Here is a 16,153-nt window from a genome sequence, read left to right as displayed (position 1 = left end):
TGTTGGATACTCTAGGACAATTAAAGACATGAAATGTAGATTTTTTTTTTATTAAGAACTTACACTCTAATTAGGTAAGATCCAGTTCACTATTCTATGAAGTAGACATTTTCATTTTTAATTTCCTAAGAAAGAAAAACCCCAGAAGTCACCTTTACCCCTATTTTTAAAGCATGAAAAATGCAAGTCTAAGTGCCATAATAATTTACCATGAATTCTAATTTCTAAAAAAACAAACCCTTGGATATGCTACTGCTATAAGGCATGGCTATTTCTTACATTGTCTTGGCTTTATGAAATGAAATGCTAAGTCAGTAACAAGTATGTCTGTAAAAAAAAAAAATACCTCCACATTCAGATTAGTTGCCTCAAATAGAGCAGAAAAAGTTCATGGATGTGGAGAAAATGAAACTGCACCCAAAGTCAGAACCTGGGAGCTTGTCTGTATCCATTAGAGCCGAATGCTTGGTAGAAGGGTTGGCAGGTCAAAGACTGCGTACAGGGGCAGAGAGACTGCCAGGTGTCCCAGCCCTGAAACTTGATAAGATGCTTTTGATATATTTTATTCAGTCCTTTTTATGACTCGTCCTTGCGTGCAAACTAAATACAGGGAAGCAATTTGTTTTACTTAACTACATGTAGCTTCCAAAAGAGAAATTAATGACCTTCATAAAGTGTTTTAACTATTTTATTTTCACTGTCCATTGAGAGGTTAAGGAAAATGTATGGATTCTAATGATCTGTAGAAACCAAAATGCATGACAAGCAGGAAACTAGGCTGTGTGATTCTTGTGGACTCCTGAAAAACATCCTGTTCTCTAGTTTCCAGTCTGCCACATGCGCAGTGTGAAAGTCACCATTCCATCCTCCTAGCCAGTGAAAAGTGGAACAAACTAAATTCAACACCTCATCTTAAATCCACAGGTGAGCTGAGGTCACAGGGCAACCTTCAAATACAGAGACCACATTTACCAGAACAAAACCTAGGAGCTGAAAGGGCCAAAGGAACCCATCACAGGGTAGGAATCTGGGGCTATAATCAATAAATCACCAAGGCTCAGCTTGGATGAGTCTGAGAGAGAAACCGGCCGAGGCATAACTTCTTGTTCTTCTGGCAGAGCAAAGGACAAATGCACCATGTTGAAATACACTAGAGCATCCTGTCATTTTTAACAAGGTACACCTTTAGGAGAAACTATTTAACCAGAGCCTACCCGACCTGAGGGAAGGAAAACACCCAACTTTAACCATCTCTAGCCTTCCTTGTGGAGGAAGGGACATAAATACCCAATTCTAACAATCCTTTCCCATCTAAGGGGGCAAAAGATCCTAAGAACCAACAGATAAGCTCACAACCTAGGGACATGGATTCACCTAAAGACTAGAACATCTCACACTGCATTACTAAAGCCCTCTTTACAGAAGTTTTCACTAATACATCGTGTCTGATTGTCAAAAAAAAAATAAATAAGTTATAAGATGTTATGGTATAAAGTTCCCCCAAATCTGCATGGTGAAACTTAATCCCCTTTTTGGTGGTAGTAATCAGTGAGGCCTTTGGAAGTAATTAAGGCATAAAGGCTCCACTCTTGTGAATTGATTTGTGTTTTCTAAAAGAGCTAGTGGTATAAGCAGAAGCCCGGTTTTTCCTCCCTTCCACAAGTGATCGCAGTGTTCTTCCTATCTGGAGGACCAACAAGTCACCCTCTTGGAACAGAAAGCAGCTCTCGCCAGACCCCTGCTCTGATCTTGGGCATCCCAGCATCCAAATTATAATTTCTTTATAAATTACCTATTCGGTAGTGTTTTGTTATAGCAACGCAAACAGACTAATTTTTGGGGGGGAAAAAAAAAAAAAAAAAAAAAAAAAAAAAAAAAACAGTCTTAGGAAGAGTCTTAGGAAGAGAGGAAGTCCAAGAACCAGACTGAGAGATGGAAGGGGTGCTAGAACCACAGGCTGACAATTTGAAACAACAACGACTAATACACTAAGGCAAGGGCTGTAGTGGGGAAAGCAGACCATGTGCCATGTAAACAGAGAGCTGAGATTCTAAGATAAGCCACATATAAATGCTAGAGACAAAAAAAAAAAAGAAAATAGTGACAGGAACCGAATGCCTCTGAAGACCATGTCAGTGTTCTGGAGACAACTAAGAAAAGAATCTCTGAGCTTGACAATATCTCAGAAGAAACCCCTCAAACTGAAACTGTCTTTGCATCCAATAGAACTCTCATCCACAGATATTTAAAATGAACTTTTCAACTTTTCTTCTTATTTTTGGTATCTAAATAATATTTTATTATATACTTCTTATGCTATTAATCTTTTTAAACTATAGAAGTCTAAAACCTTTGTAAAAAGTGTAGCCAGTATTATCAAGCATGAGATGGCCAATGCCTAAATACTGCAATAGAGAAAGCATGTTTCCCCCAATTACCCATGTACTTGAAGATAAGCCTGTGCTGTTCTAATGTTAGAGTTCTGAGTGGCAGAATGTGCTTAGTGAACAACAAAACATGGAGGTCGATACTGTGGAGATTACTAATATATTCAAACACAGAATGTGACAAACAAATATGCTCATTAAACTGTACAAGATATAGAAAGTCTCTGTAGCTTCTCCATTTAGAATGATGACAATCTTTTTACTATTTTCCAAGGTAGTTGAAGCATTCGATTATTAAGGTGTAGTAATTCTATTATTATGTTGGTGTTTTTTTTTTTTTTTTTTTTTTTTTTTTTTTTTTTGCTAGAGAGCACTTATGCTTCTGAGAGAGACAGAGAAAGAAAGGGAAAAGGAAACCCCTATCCCCCCAGGGGGAATGGTCATGCCTCAATTTCTTCTCTTACATTCTCCTTTTGGGATATTGGGCTTGCATGTTCATGTGCCCAGTGTGTTTTTCAAGCTTCCAGGTCCACACAGTCAGCCATGAGGAATCCAACTGACTTCACCACCACACCACTGGATGGATCATATAGGGAAAATTATATTAAGAAATCCCTGTGGAAAATGGCCATGGAATTTTATCTATACTAAACCATTTCACCATCCAAAAAGAAAAACCACTGGATCAAACATTTCTGCAGTCAGAATCCCCGTGCGTTTTATGTTTCACAACCATGGATAAAACAAACCGATGTTTGCCAGTCTGTGCTGTGGTGGTTAAAGCAGCTGGATCCCATATGGCTGACTTCACTGTTGGAGTTCTGGATCTGAAAACTTGAAAAACATGCTGGGCATGTGAATGGAAATGCACATTCAGAATACTGAGAGGACAATAGGAAAAAGGGATTGCAGAGTGACCATCCCCCTTGAAGGGTGATTTCTCACTTCTCTCTCTCTCTTCCTCTCTTCTGCAAATAAGTGCACCCTATAGCAAAACAAACAAACAAACAAAAACAAAGAAAAGAAAAAAGTACAACATAACTTTTAACATATAATGCTTCCACATATTTGTTGGGGGTACAATGTGATTGTACAGTGCAAGAATACAATGTGTGACATTCATTTCAGGTAAGTTGCACACCCATTATCTTAACCATTTGTCATTGCTTGTGTTGGGAACATTCAAAATTCTCCTTTCAGTTACTGTGAAATATAAGGCAAGTTGTAGCCATCTATATTCACAATGTATTTTATAACACTAAAAATTGTTCTTTCTATTTGAAGTTGCACACCCATCATCTTAACCATTTGTCATTGCTTGTGTTGGGAACATTCAAATTCCCCTTTCAGTTACTGTGAAATATAAGGCAAGTTGTAGCCATCTATATTCACAATGTATTTTGTAACACTAAAAATTGTTCTATTTGCAATTTAATTTTTTCACTATTAATATTTCAATTTATTTTACCAGAACTTTTCCTCACATAAAAATGCATTTAAAAAGGCTCTTTACAATAGAAAATTTCAAGCACACATTAAAGTAGATAGAGTACAAAGCATCTCTGTGTACCCATTATTTATCTTTTACCATTATTAGCATTTTGCTAGTCAAGTTCATTTAGTCTTCGTTCTCATATCTATTTATCCCCCATGTTCGCTTTTTGTAACAGCATTTTAAAGCAAATTCTAAACATAATATAATTATGAGTGCATAAATATTTCAATATGCATCTATTTTTGTTTTGAAAAACCATTATTTGTGCTATAGCATGTACATGTAATAATTAAATGTGAATAAGAAATCATAAAATAAAAAGATACACTTTGTTGTGTTAATTGATATTCTTCTATTCTCACCCTCCCATCTTTCTCAGTCTCTAAATCCTTTTTCCTTCTAACTTTATCCTTCTAACTCCACGAGGCCTTTTTTTTTTTTTTTTTTCAATTTTCACATATGAGAATTAACAGGGAATTTCTTTCTTACAGCTTGCTTAATTCACTTAAAAATTGTCCTCCAGGCTTACCCATTTAATGTCAAATGATAAGTCTGGCTCCATTCCTCTGCATATATATGTCTAGTCTACCCTGCACCATTCATTGAAGATGCTGTCTTTATACCAATGGATATTCTCAGCACCTTTGCCAAAAATCTACTGGTTGTATATACATGGATCTATTTCTGGGTTTTCTGTTCTGTTCCATGACTCTATGTATTGATTATTTTGCCAATGACATGCTGTTTTTATTTCTATGACCTTATAGTATATTATGAAATCCAGTAATGTAATGACTACAGTTGTGTTTGCATTAGTTTTTGTCAGGATTGCTTTGACTATTTAAAGTCTTTGTGATTAATACACATTTTATGATTTTTTTCTATCTCTTTGAAGAATGTCATTTGTATTTTGACGTGTAGTACATTGAATCTGTATAGTGCTTTTGACAATACAGAAATTTTAACAACATTGTTTTTGTTCAATCTATAAATATGGGATAATTGGGATCAGCAGTTAGCATAATGGCTATGTCACTGGCTCGATTTCTGGACCTAGTGACTTAAACTCATGCCAGGTGCGTGTGCATGCGTGCCCAAGGTCCCAATAGGAGAACAGAGGAGAAGGGATTGCGGCGTGGCCATACCTGCTGGGGGATGAGGGATGATTTCTCGCTTCCTGTCTCTCTGTCGATCTCTGTCTTTCTGGCAAGAGCATGATCACTATAGCAAAAAAAAGAGAAAAACTAAAAAAAAAAAAAAAAAACCTAAAAACTCTCCCCAAAATAAAAAAAAAAAAAATAAATAAAAATTAAAAAAACATATGGGATACTTTTCCATTTATGTGCATGAGTGTGTGTGTGTGTGTGTGTGTGTGTGTGTGTGTGTTTTCTTCTATTTTTTCATTACTGATTTAAAGGTTTTTTTTCATAGGGATCTTTCACCTCCTTTGTTAAATGTATTCCTAGGCATTTTATTTTCTTTGTGGCTATTACAGATAGGGTTACTTTAGGGATAGCAGGTGGAGAAGTGGTTAAGGTAATGGAGCCCACCTGGCAAACTCAGCAGTAGAAGTCCTGGACCTGGTGACTTGAAAAACATTCTGGACATGTGTTCATGCACATGTGTCTGAAATCCTGTTCGGAGAATGGAGGACATGGATTTCAGCACATCCATCCTCCCTAGAGGGCGATTTCTCATTTTCCTTCTCTCTCTGTGTCTCTTCAGTGAGAGCATGGGCCCTGTGGTGAAAAACCCAAAACAAACAAACAAACAAACAAACCAAAAAAAAAAATAATAAATTTAAAAGAAAAGTAAATGGAATTAACTTTTAAATTTTATAGTTTATTCATTATTATTGTATAAAAATGCTACTAATATTTTTTGTCTGTAGATTTTGTGACCTGCAACTTTACTAAATTTATTTATCGATTCTAAGAGTATTTTGTGCAATGTTAAGGGTTTTTTATATACATGATATAGTCTACAAACAGGGACAACTTTACTTCCTCCATTCTAATTCAAATGCCCTTTCTTTCTTTCCCCTGTCCCCTTGCCCTGCCTCAGACTTCCAATAGTATGTCGAAAAAGACAGGTGAAAGTGGGCATTATCGTCTTGTTCAGTTTTTAGGGGAAAGGCTTTAAGCCATTCTTCATTCAATATGATGTTGGCTGTGAGTTTGTCATATATGGCGTTTTTTGTATTGTGGAGCATTCTTCCTATTCATAACTTGTTTAGTGTTTTTATTATAAAGGGATGCTGACTTTTGTCCAATGATTGCTCTGCACCCATTGAGATGATTGTATAACTTTTTGTCTTTTAATCTGTTGATATAATACCCTTAAGTACTACCACAATGGACTGCTCATCAATATGTACATATCAGGGGAAATCATTAACTATTTATTGATAATATTACATATGTGTTAGGGTGAAATAATACACACACACACACACACACACACATATATATATATATATATATATATGAAATCCTGAGAGGAGAATGGAGGACACGGATATATATATATACACACACACAGATAGAGAGAGAAAGAGAAATTATAGTATGCCTTGATGTAATGATGATGTTTGATGACATCAATTATAATTAACATATTAATTATTAATGTTAATGCTAATTATAATTTTGTGGGTTTTATAAATGCATTGATTTTTTTTTTTTGGAGAGGTTTTTGCTATAGGGAGCGTGCGCTTGCCAGACATACAGAGAGAGACAGAGAGATAGAAAGCAGGAAATCACCCCCCAGGGGGGATGGTCACGCCGCAATCCCTTCTCCTCCATTCTCCTCTCGGGATCTTGGGCACGCACGCACACGCGCCTGGCGTGAGTTTAAGCCACCGGGTCCGGGACTCCAACCGTGGTCGACTACGTGGGAGTCCAGCGACATAGCCATTACGCTAACTGCTGGCCCCAATGCATTGATTTTTTTAGAAGGAAAAAAAAATTCTGAGAAGAGTTATGGGTTGGTGAGGATGGACCATGATAAAGTGATTATAATACATTCAATTTGTGCTATATTATTCTTTGTATTTTCCCAGATAATTATATGAATTATATTATCTTTTTGTGCAATTGGAAATTAGTAAAGCACTGTAATTCTAATGATAGTAGAATTAAATGTTGAGGAAAGACAGTCTAGTAAACTCAAGAGACTTCAACTTTGCATTCAAGAATATTTTTCATTATTTTAAATTCCTCATCTTAGAATGAACTAACTCTACTTCGAGAAGTTTACTTGAAGCAAATGCCTCTGAAACTCATATAGCTAGTGTACTTTTCTAGGTGTGATATGCAGAGCATTGTAACTTTTTTATTGTGCTGTAGATATCATTCTACTTTGTGGATGAAGAAAAATCAGATAAATATCATGTAGGATTACACTTTGCACAGTGATATTGAAGCTCAAAGGTCAAATATAAAATGCTATGGATATAGCATTGCAGGAAAAAATAAAGAATTTAAAGTTTAAATATATTTGCCCTTATACTTTCTTTGTAAATTCCCAAGAGAGAAAAATTGTAATAGAAAGTAAGTAAACCCTTCGAAAAGTGATGTTGGCTGTCAACTTTATAAGATGTAAAAAATAATTACAAAATAGTCTCCAGACTAACATGACTAGACTGTAAATAGGTCTGAAAATTTGACTTACGGCATCTTTTCACAATTCATTGTTGAGTAAAATAGAAATAATATCTAAATTGCACTCTGTTATAATGAATTGTTCATTAAAAAGTGCATGAGATCAGTCCGAAAGATGCGACAAAGAAAGTCATTCAAAACTTGGAGAATTGGGAGAAGCATCTGCCATTGATCTAAACTTCCACAATATACAGTGCTTAGGCAATAACAGAAACAGAGGTAATTTTATTTTTCCTCATAGAAATAATTTCCTCAGGCTATAAAATTGCAAATTGCTTTGAACTTCCTTTCGTACTCAATAGGAATAATCAAGATAATATTGCCTGAACTGTGTTATCATCCAGAAAGCATGTTCTTTAATAATGATACTTCTGTGTTTTGATAGAGTTTTAATTCCAAGTATTTATGATCATTTAAACATTTGTCTTTCTTGAAAAATGCTGCTTTTAGCTTAAGGAACAAGAAAAGAAAGCTAATCCTGTGAAACAATAAAAATCAAGGAAGTCGATTTTTTCAGGTTGATTTTATAGCACAACCAGTCTTTTCTTATCCAAGATTACAACTCTGGTTTCTGAGAGGGTTTACCACAGAACAGCTGTCCTTTATCGCAGGTTCTACAGTCCAAGTAATGGCAAAGTGAGAGCAGAGGTGGAGAATAAGAGCACACTGAGGGGATACACCACACTTCATGAGTTAACGGACAGGAACACATCAAGACGCAATCTGAGTATACTCCCTTTATTGTGAGCATTTTAAAGCCATCAGGATAGCCCAAGACATGGTGGTTAAGGCATCTGGATCCTAGATGATTGGCTTCCCAGTTTAAGTCCTTGACCCTGCAGTTAGAAAAATAAGCCAGGTGTACACCAGATCTGTGTGTGTGTGTGTGTGTGTGTGTGTGTGTGTGTGTTCCATAAAGGAGAACAGATTGTGACTCGGCCATTTCACCTTCTCTCTCGTGAGTGCATGTGCCCTGTAGCAAAAACATAAAAACAAGGAAACAAAGAAAATGCCTACTGTTTTCTCTAGCATGGGCTTACTGTATGCAGAGTGGTGGTAAACACTCATCTCCATGAATTCTTGCACTTCCGTCTTTCTCACTGCCGCAGCATGAATACTTCAGCCTCTCTCGGTGATTTTAGCCTTTTCCTTACTAATTAACATACCATTTAATAAAACCATATTGGTGATTTTTAATTTTAATCATGGACTCTCTACAACATTGTTGTCCACTACCAGGTTTCCCACAAAGACATCCTTCTTGGAATTGGGGTTTATCAAAGATCAGCGGAGAAAGGATGGTGTTTTCAGTAAATGTGTCTGGAAGCATCAGTATACAAATGTCTTTTTAATTTAAAAAAAGATTATTTTCCATATCTTTCACCACATCTAAATGTAATTTATGGAGACATAAATATGCAAAGCAACACAATAAAATACACAGGAAGGAATTTATGAAAATGTTTATAAGAACTCAAAATAGAATACTTTTTAAGAATTATTTGACTTAACTTTATTCATTTTTTTCTTTAATTTGACCAGAGAGAGAGAGAGAAAGAGTGGGAAAGTGAGAAAGCAAGCCACCAGATCTGGGACTCAAACCATGGTCAACCAAGTGAGAGTCTGACACCTTAATCACCACAGCACTTGCTGGCCCCAGGACATGTTTTACTCAACAGGATTTTGAAAGCTCTAACTACAGAAGTAATTAATAATATGTTTGACTACGTTCAAATTAAGAATATCTGTTTATTTATTTATTTATATGTTTACTAACATATCATCTATATTTATTTCCAGAAATGCTCATCAGACAGAGACAGGAACACAGAGAGACAGAGAGACAGAGAGAAAGCTTCCCAATGGAACATGGTCATAGCTTAATCTTTTTTCCTTCAGGCTGTGTTCAGCCATGTGGGCTAGTGTTTGAAGGAACTGAGTCATACGTGGTTGAATGTATTTTGACTCCTAGGCACAGAGACTCAAGGAACATGCAAGGTGCATGTTTGTGCATTCTCAAAACCCTGATGGGAAGGAGGAATGTTGGAAAAGAAAAAATGATTGAGCTATGATAAGTCAGCCCCAAAATATCTGTCTATTTAAAGACACTATAGTTGTACAAAATTACAAGCAGAACATGATAAAACAAAATCAAACAATAAATTCAACAAATATCTATAGTTCAATAGGAAAAATATGAGCACAAATCAGAAAATGAGGAAGAGACTGTACCAGGCATATCATGGTAAATGAATTCCATGTAGCCCCTAAACATATGAAATAATGATCTCTTTGCTGCATTAGTTGTCAGGGAAAACCTCACAAAAAAATGTACGACCACTGACCAATCAGAATGGTTAAAAAGGAAAGAATCTTAATATCAAACATAGGCAATAATTCGGAAGAAGGAAATTTCACATTTACTTTGAGTTAATGTCTGAAGTGGTAGAGTGCTCTGCTAGACTTCACTATTAGGCAGGCTGAGGTCACATGTGAAGGCCCATGTTAATTTTACATCCCAGCTAAAAAGCAGGAGCAAAAGCAGGAGCCCTTGGGGCCAGCAGGTCGGGTGGTGGCTAAAAGCACAGGACTACCACATGGCAGACTGTAATTCAAGTCCCAGACCTGGTGACTTGCTTTTCATTTTCTCTGTCTCTCTCTGATCAAACTGGAAAATAATAATAATAAATAAAGTGAAGTAAAATAATACTAAAAAAAATATTAGGAGCCCACCTATACTCCCAGCTACTCAGGAGACCAAGGAAGGACCATATTTAACAAAAAAAGTGTAAGTTTATACAGCCATTTTGAAGCCATTATTTAATATACTCTATTTATAAAAGCTAAAGATATGTACCACTATGAAACAGAATCTTACTGAACAGTATCCTTTCAGAGAAATGCATGATTATAGGTATCAGAAACATGTTTAAGAATCACCAGAGTATAACTCATACTATTTAGGAAAAAGGAACACTTCAGGTATACACAAAGAGATAGGTTGATAAATAAATAAAAATACAATTTATTTAATGGAATTAAATAAAGCAATAAAAGTCAAATAGATCATGATGACTCTCATCATCATAACAATGAAAAGAACTCCGACAGTGAAAAGTATGAACTATTATGTATTCTTTTAAAAAAATGTTCAAAAAACAAGACAGTCTAAACTACTCTTATTAGTGATGCAAACAGGTAGCAATTATCCTATGAATCAGAATACAGGTTACATTTAGGAGATGGTTGATTGCTAGCCTTGGGAATATGCCAATTTGGCTTCAAACATGCTGGAAAAACTATTTCTTGAACTGTATAAGAAAAGTAATTTGTTACTATAAATTTCTAAAGTCTTAAAATTATTATTAAAATAATATTTATAGTAAATTAAAAATGCATTTCAAAGGTTCAAATAATGATGAGTAATTACTAGACACAAAGAGTATGATTCCACTGGTGATGTACATAGGGTGAGAATTATTTTCATATTCTCATAGTTAATTTGTCCATAGTTTAATATCAGTGACTGCTAGAGAAAGATATTAGTTTTCATTGAAAGTTAATAGGAAATAAAAAAGAAAAGTTTTAATAAGAGAAGTCCACTAGGAAAAAAAAAACTATTAATATATGACATTAAGTGCATTGTTTATAGTAATATCCTCAACAAAATAAAGATATTTTAAATTTAATAAATATGCAAAGTGAATGAAGAAATAAGTAGTTATTGACACATAACAGCAAGAAGGAGAAATGCACTCAGGTGAACAAAATAATATCAATTAGTAAATTAAGAAAAATTTAATATTTATCCTTTTTATGAGTAAGTGTTCAAGAAAATATAAAACACTAAATTGCAGCCTTCTACACTATATCTGAATAGTACAATTATATTAAAACCCTCTATTTCAAATTCAACACTAGTAAAAGTCTAAGACAGGTAAAACATAAAGCTCTATCAAGAGTATGTGTTTGCTTAATTTTTTTTGCTTGTTTGTTTTCTCAGTGTTGGTAGTTACACTTTTTTTCTAACAACTAGATGTTATATCTTGCTGTGGAGTATCATAAGAGATTTTAGCATGAGTGCTAGGTTTCCTTTTCTTGCTCAAAAGTTAGAAAGATGGTTTTGAAATGAGAGGTAGGTTATTAAAGATTCCTATTGGCTCAACTGTAGGATAATCTCAGGTTAATCACTTTTAGGGAAGAATATATTTTAAAGTTGACAATCTAAAAATTGGTTCTCTCTCTTTTAAAGTGTATGTATGTATTCTATGAGAAAGACGGGGAGAAGAGAGAGATAGACACCCCAGTCGGGTTTTCACACCACTACCCACTTCCACTTCAATTTGTTAGTGCCCGCATGCACCAGCATGTGTGGGTAGGTCTCAAGACCTGGACTTAGGACCTTTCCCGTGTAGGGCCAGCTGCATCGCCATTGTGCTAGGATCTGACCCATAGATGGTGAGGTTTTTTTTTTAAGCTTTCTTATTGATCAACCTCTTAGAAAATACAAAGTTATCTGTTCAGCTCATTTTCCCATCTTTTAATTAGATTTTTTTTTTTTTTCTGGGATGGCGGTCAGTAAGTTGTTTGAGTTCCCTGTATATTCTGATTATCAATCCCAGAGACTGATGATAGTGTGTATGGTAACATCTTTGACTGGACTATTACACAGTGTATTCTTGCTGGGAAAATTTATTTTTCATGCTATAAAGATATACAATGATTGATTATAAAAAATAAGAAAATAAAAGATGGGTAATATATAGAGAGATACTCTTAGAATGAGTACCTGACTGCTCCAGGTCGTGAACTCTCAGTAGTGCTCAGTATTAGATAAATCTCAAATTTATCCACTGAATAAATAATTAATAAGCATCTCTCATGTGTTGGGTACTGCAAAAGAATTGGGGAGTAAAAGCAGATATAGTCCTTCTCTCAAGACCTCTTAATGCAAAAATCTGGGTTTTCAATTCAGGTGCTGTTTCTAATCCTGAGCATATGTTTCTGTTGCCTTTGTTTAACAGAAAACGTCTTTATACACCATATCTTCTTTTCTTTTTTAAAGAATTATTTTATTTAATTTTATTCATTGTCATTATTTTAATTTTAGTTTTTTTTAGTTGACCGGAGAGAGACAGAGAGAGAGAAGGAAAGTGAGAAAGCAAGCTGCCTGGTCTGGGACTCAAACTGCAGTCAGCCATGTAGGAGTCCAGTCTACTTAACCTCTCCACCACCTGACACCCCCCTCATACCTTTTAAATGATATATAATCTTGGGTGTGTATTTTGACAACATTTTGGAGGTATTGTGATGCTATTTCCAAGCCTATTTTGTTAATACAAAGCTTGCAAATAATTGAATTTTCTCTCTTTTGTAGAAAGTCGCATATTTCTTTCTGATTGTTTCAATGTTTTTCTCTGTTTTGTATTCCGCAGTTTAACTATGTAAGTACAAAATCGGTAATTTTCGAAAGTGTTATTTTAATTGGCCTAAGACTCATTATGTTAATTCTAGGTAAAAATGCATTTTCTTTAAATTCTAGAAAATTTTCACTCAGTATTTTGAATGCTGCCTCTGGTCCTTTACTTTGTTGCTCTTGCCCTGAACACACATTAGTCGTGAAAAGAACCTTCCTTTCATCTCTCAGGAGCTCTGAGCTGCTCTTTCAGACTTTATATTTCTCACTTTTATTGTGTGTGCTGCCTTTGAGGTAGTTTCTCCGATGCATATTTTATTCTGCTAATTATCTCTTGGTGTATTCTTAAATACATTCTTATCATTGAGATAAAAAATTGTGTATATAAACTTATTTTTTGTTGAGGCAATTTACATACTCTTAGACTTATTTTATTTCTTTCATGATCAACAGAGAGACAGAGAGCAAGACAGTATCCCCAGCATCATCGGAGCTGCTCTCGAGGTACGGCCTCTGGTCAGGCCCATATCGGGGACACACAAACATGTGTCACAAAGAGAGGTTTCCAGATATGGGCATGGACCCCCCCCATGTGAGATTGTGTTGCAGCACTTCACATTTACAGCTGCACCACTAGCAGGACAAAATTATGATTTATCATTTAAAAAACTTCTTTCTTATATTTTATATGTTAGCTCCTAATCTATACACAAATTTCAAATTTCCTTAAGGAAAGATTAGAGTTTCTTCAAAAATTTCATGAGAAATACATATTATGAAAAGACTGGATTTCAAAACTGTTTTGCAACAAAATAAACTCATATTTTAACTACACTTTTCTGTGAACTTTTTGAAGTTTCATATACAAACTGACTTTCATGCTTTTGTTTTAATGTTTTGAAAATAAGGAAGAAGTATAATACTGATATAATGAGCTCAACTACTTGATTACTAGGTATTTAAATAAAGTATGAAAGGTTTCATTTTACATTAAATCCAATGGTTCAGGTTAAAAAATAATAATAATGATGTCAAAGGAAAAGAAAACCTCAGGACAAAAGATCCCAGGAATAAGAATCTTTATCTAGTAAGTAAATATAATGGATGCAAGTTCCAAGTGCTGAAATACTATCATTGTTTTTCTCATTTTTTTTCTGCATGAGGGAGCCTGTGCTTGGCAGTGAGAGAAAGAGACAGAAGCAAAGTTAGAAAGCACCTCTCATAGAGAATGGTCATGCTGTACACCCCTCTCCTTCTTCCCTCTTCCCCTCCATCTCTCTCTTCCTTTGGGATACTGAGAGGCATACATGCATGCCCAGCATGAGACACATTTTAAAAGAAGGAGTACGAAGGTCAAGTCGTCAGTTGACGACATTCAGGCAGGTGAACGTGAAATTATTAATATGAATGCCACTGAGTTGAGATCTACTGATCGGCATCAGGTATCCAGAGCAAAACAAGGGTGAGCTTCTCCGAGGGGAGATCACACATTCATTGTCCATGTGGAAGAAGGCAAGGGTAGCTGAAGGCAGTGAATGTAATGTCTAAAGCAAAATGATGATGCAAATACGAAATGCAGATGAAGAGAGGGAAATAAGGCAGGCTGAAACACCTCAAGTGCTATGTCCACACTTGCCCCAACCTCCAACTCAGCAACTACAAGGCAGAGTTTGGAAGTCAACTTAATACACCTTGGTTTTGGTTTTCTGTTGTTGCTGCTGCTATTGTAGTGGAAGGGACTGTTTATTAAAGTTAAATAATTTTGAACTCACAACTTGTGAGTTCAAAATTAATCAGATAATTTCTCTATTTATGTATATTCTACTGATGACCAAAATATTGGTAGGATAAAATAGTTGTAATTTTTTATGGGAATTCAAATTCTTAGGGGGATGTCAAAAGTCTTAAAGTATAGTAATGGAAACAATCATTCTTCTGTAACAATGGATCTTCATTCATTGTCCCAGGGTGGCATCCTCATGTTGTTGTCTACTCCACTCTCTCTTGATGTTTACCAGAGCAACAGCCCAGCAATGAGCATCCCACTGACAGCCACTATTTGGGCTCTAAGTGTTTTGAAATGTTGCAGGAAGAATGGTATGGAAACATGCATCCTGAGGGATGCACAGAGCACAGATTTTTCAGGGTGATGAGCACTTTCTCTTTTTTATCTAAATGAGTGCCAAAGTACTAAGGTAGAAGGAGCAAAACTATCCTTGGCTCTAAAAGAAGGGCTTGCTGAAGGAATACTCTGGAGTAAGTAATTCTTTCAAGGCAGCATCATTTTTTGGTAATGCTTCACTTTTGGTAAAACTAAAGACTCCTGAATAACGGTCCTCAGTTTGGTGCCTCTTAGGAGGTTCCACTGACACTCCTTTTTAAAAAAATATTTATTTATTTTATTACTATTATTATTTTATTTTTAAGATTGCTATAGGGCATGTACCCTCACCAGAGAGAGACAAGAAGAGTGAGTGAGAGAGGGAGAAAGAGTGAGAAAGCAAGCCACCAGGTCCAGGACTCAAACCATGGTCAGCCATGTGGGGGGGTCCAACACCTTAATCACCACACCACCTGCTGGTTCCACACCCCTTTTAAGACTAGATTCTCATTATGGTGCTCTTGGTCTTTAGACTCTACATATAGTTCTGTTAATGTTGTCCTCTATAACCTCTTTATATAAATATAAGAGGATGCACACAAATGTGTACACATCACACACACACGCACACACACACACAATTTTCCTCAGTCTGTCATTAGATCTTCAATAAACATTTTTTAAAGTACAAATAATTTGTGATTAAAAACCAGCTTTCTTGGGAACCAGCGGTTAGTGTAATGGCTATGTCACTGGATTCCCATGTAGTCGACCGTGGTTCACGTCCCGGACCCGGTGGCTTAAAACTCACGCCGGGCGTGTGTGAGTGTGTGCCCAAGATCCTGAGAGGAGAATGGAGGAGAAGGGATTGCAGCGTGACCATCCCCCTGGGGAGTGATTTCTCACTTTCTGTCTCTCTGTCTCTCTCTGTCTGTCTGGTGAGCGCATGCACCCTGTAGTGAAAATCTCTCCAAAAAAAAAAAAAAAGTCAGCTTTCTTCATCTCAAAGTAGTGAGAACTCAGTTTGCAAGCAATTCCTTGAAATGGAGAAATTTTACCTTCTGTCTGGGGAAAGATGCCACTGTTTAAAAA

The 16,153-nt window shown here is 35.8% G+C and overlaps 1 pseudogene; it reads left to right on the top strand.

Annotated features, from left to right (window-relative positions):
- Positions 1-8,291, top strand: part of LOC102469547 (heat shock protein HSP 90-alpha-like) — a 72,604-nt pseudogene extending 64,313 nt beyond the window's left edge.
- Positions 8,292-16,153: the final 7,862 nt, after the last annotated feature.

The sequence above is a fragment of the Tupaia chinensis genome, unplaced genomic scaffold (genome assembly GCF_000334495.1).
Source record: "Tupaia chinensis unplaced genomic scaffold, TupChi_1.0 Scaffold000241_1, whole genome shotgun sequence".
Classification (NCBI taxonomy): Eukaryota; Metazoa; Chordata; class Mammalia; order Scandentia; family Tupaiidae; genus Tupaia; species Tupaia belangeri.
The sequence above is the reverse complement of the archived record's forward strand: the minus strand, read 5'-3'. Positions and strand labels throughout refer to the sequence as shown.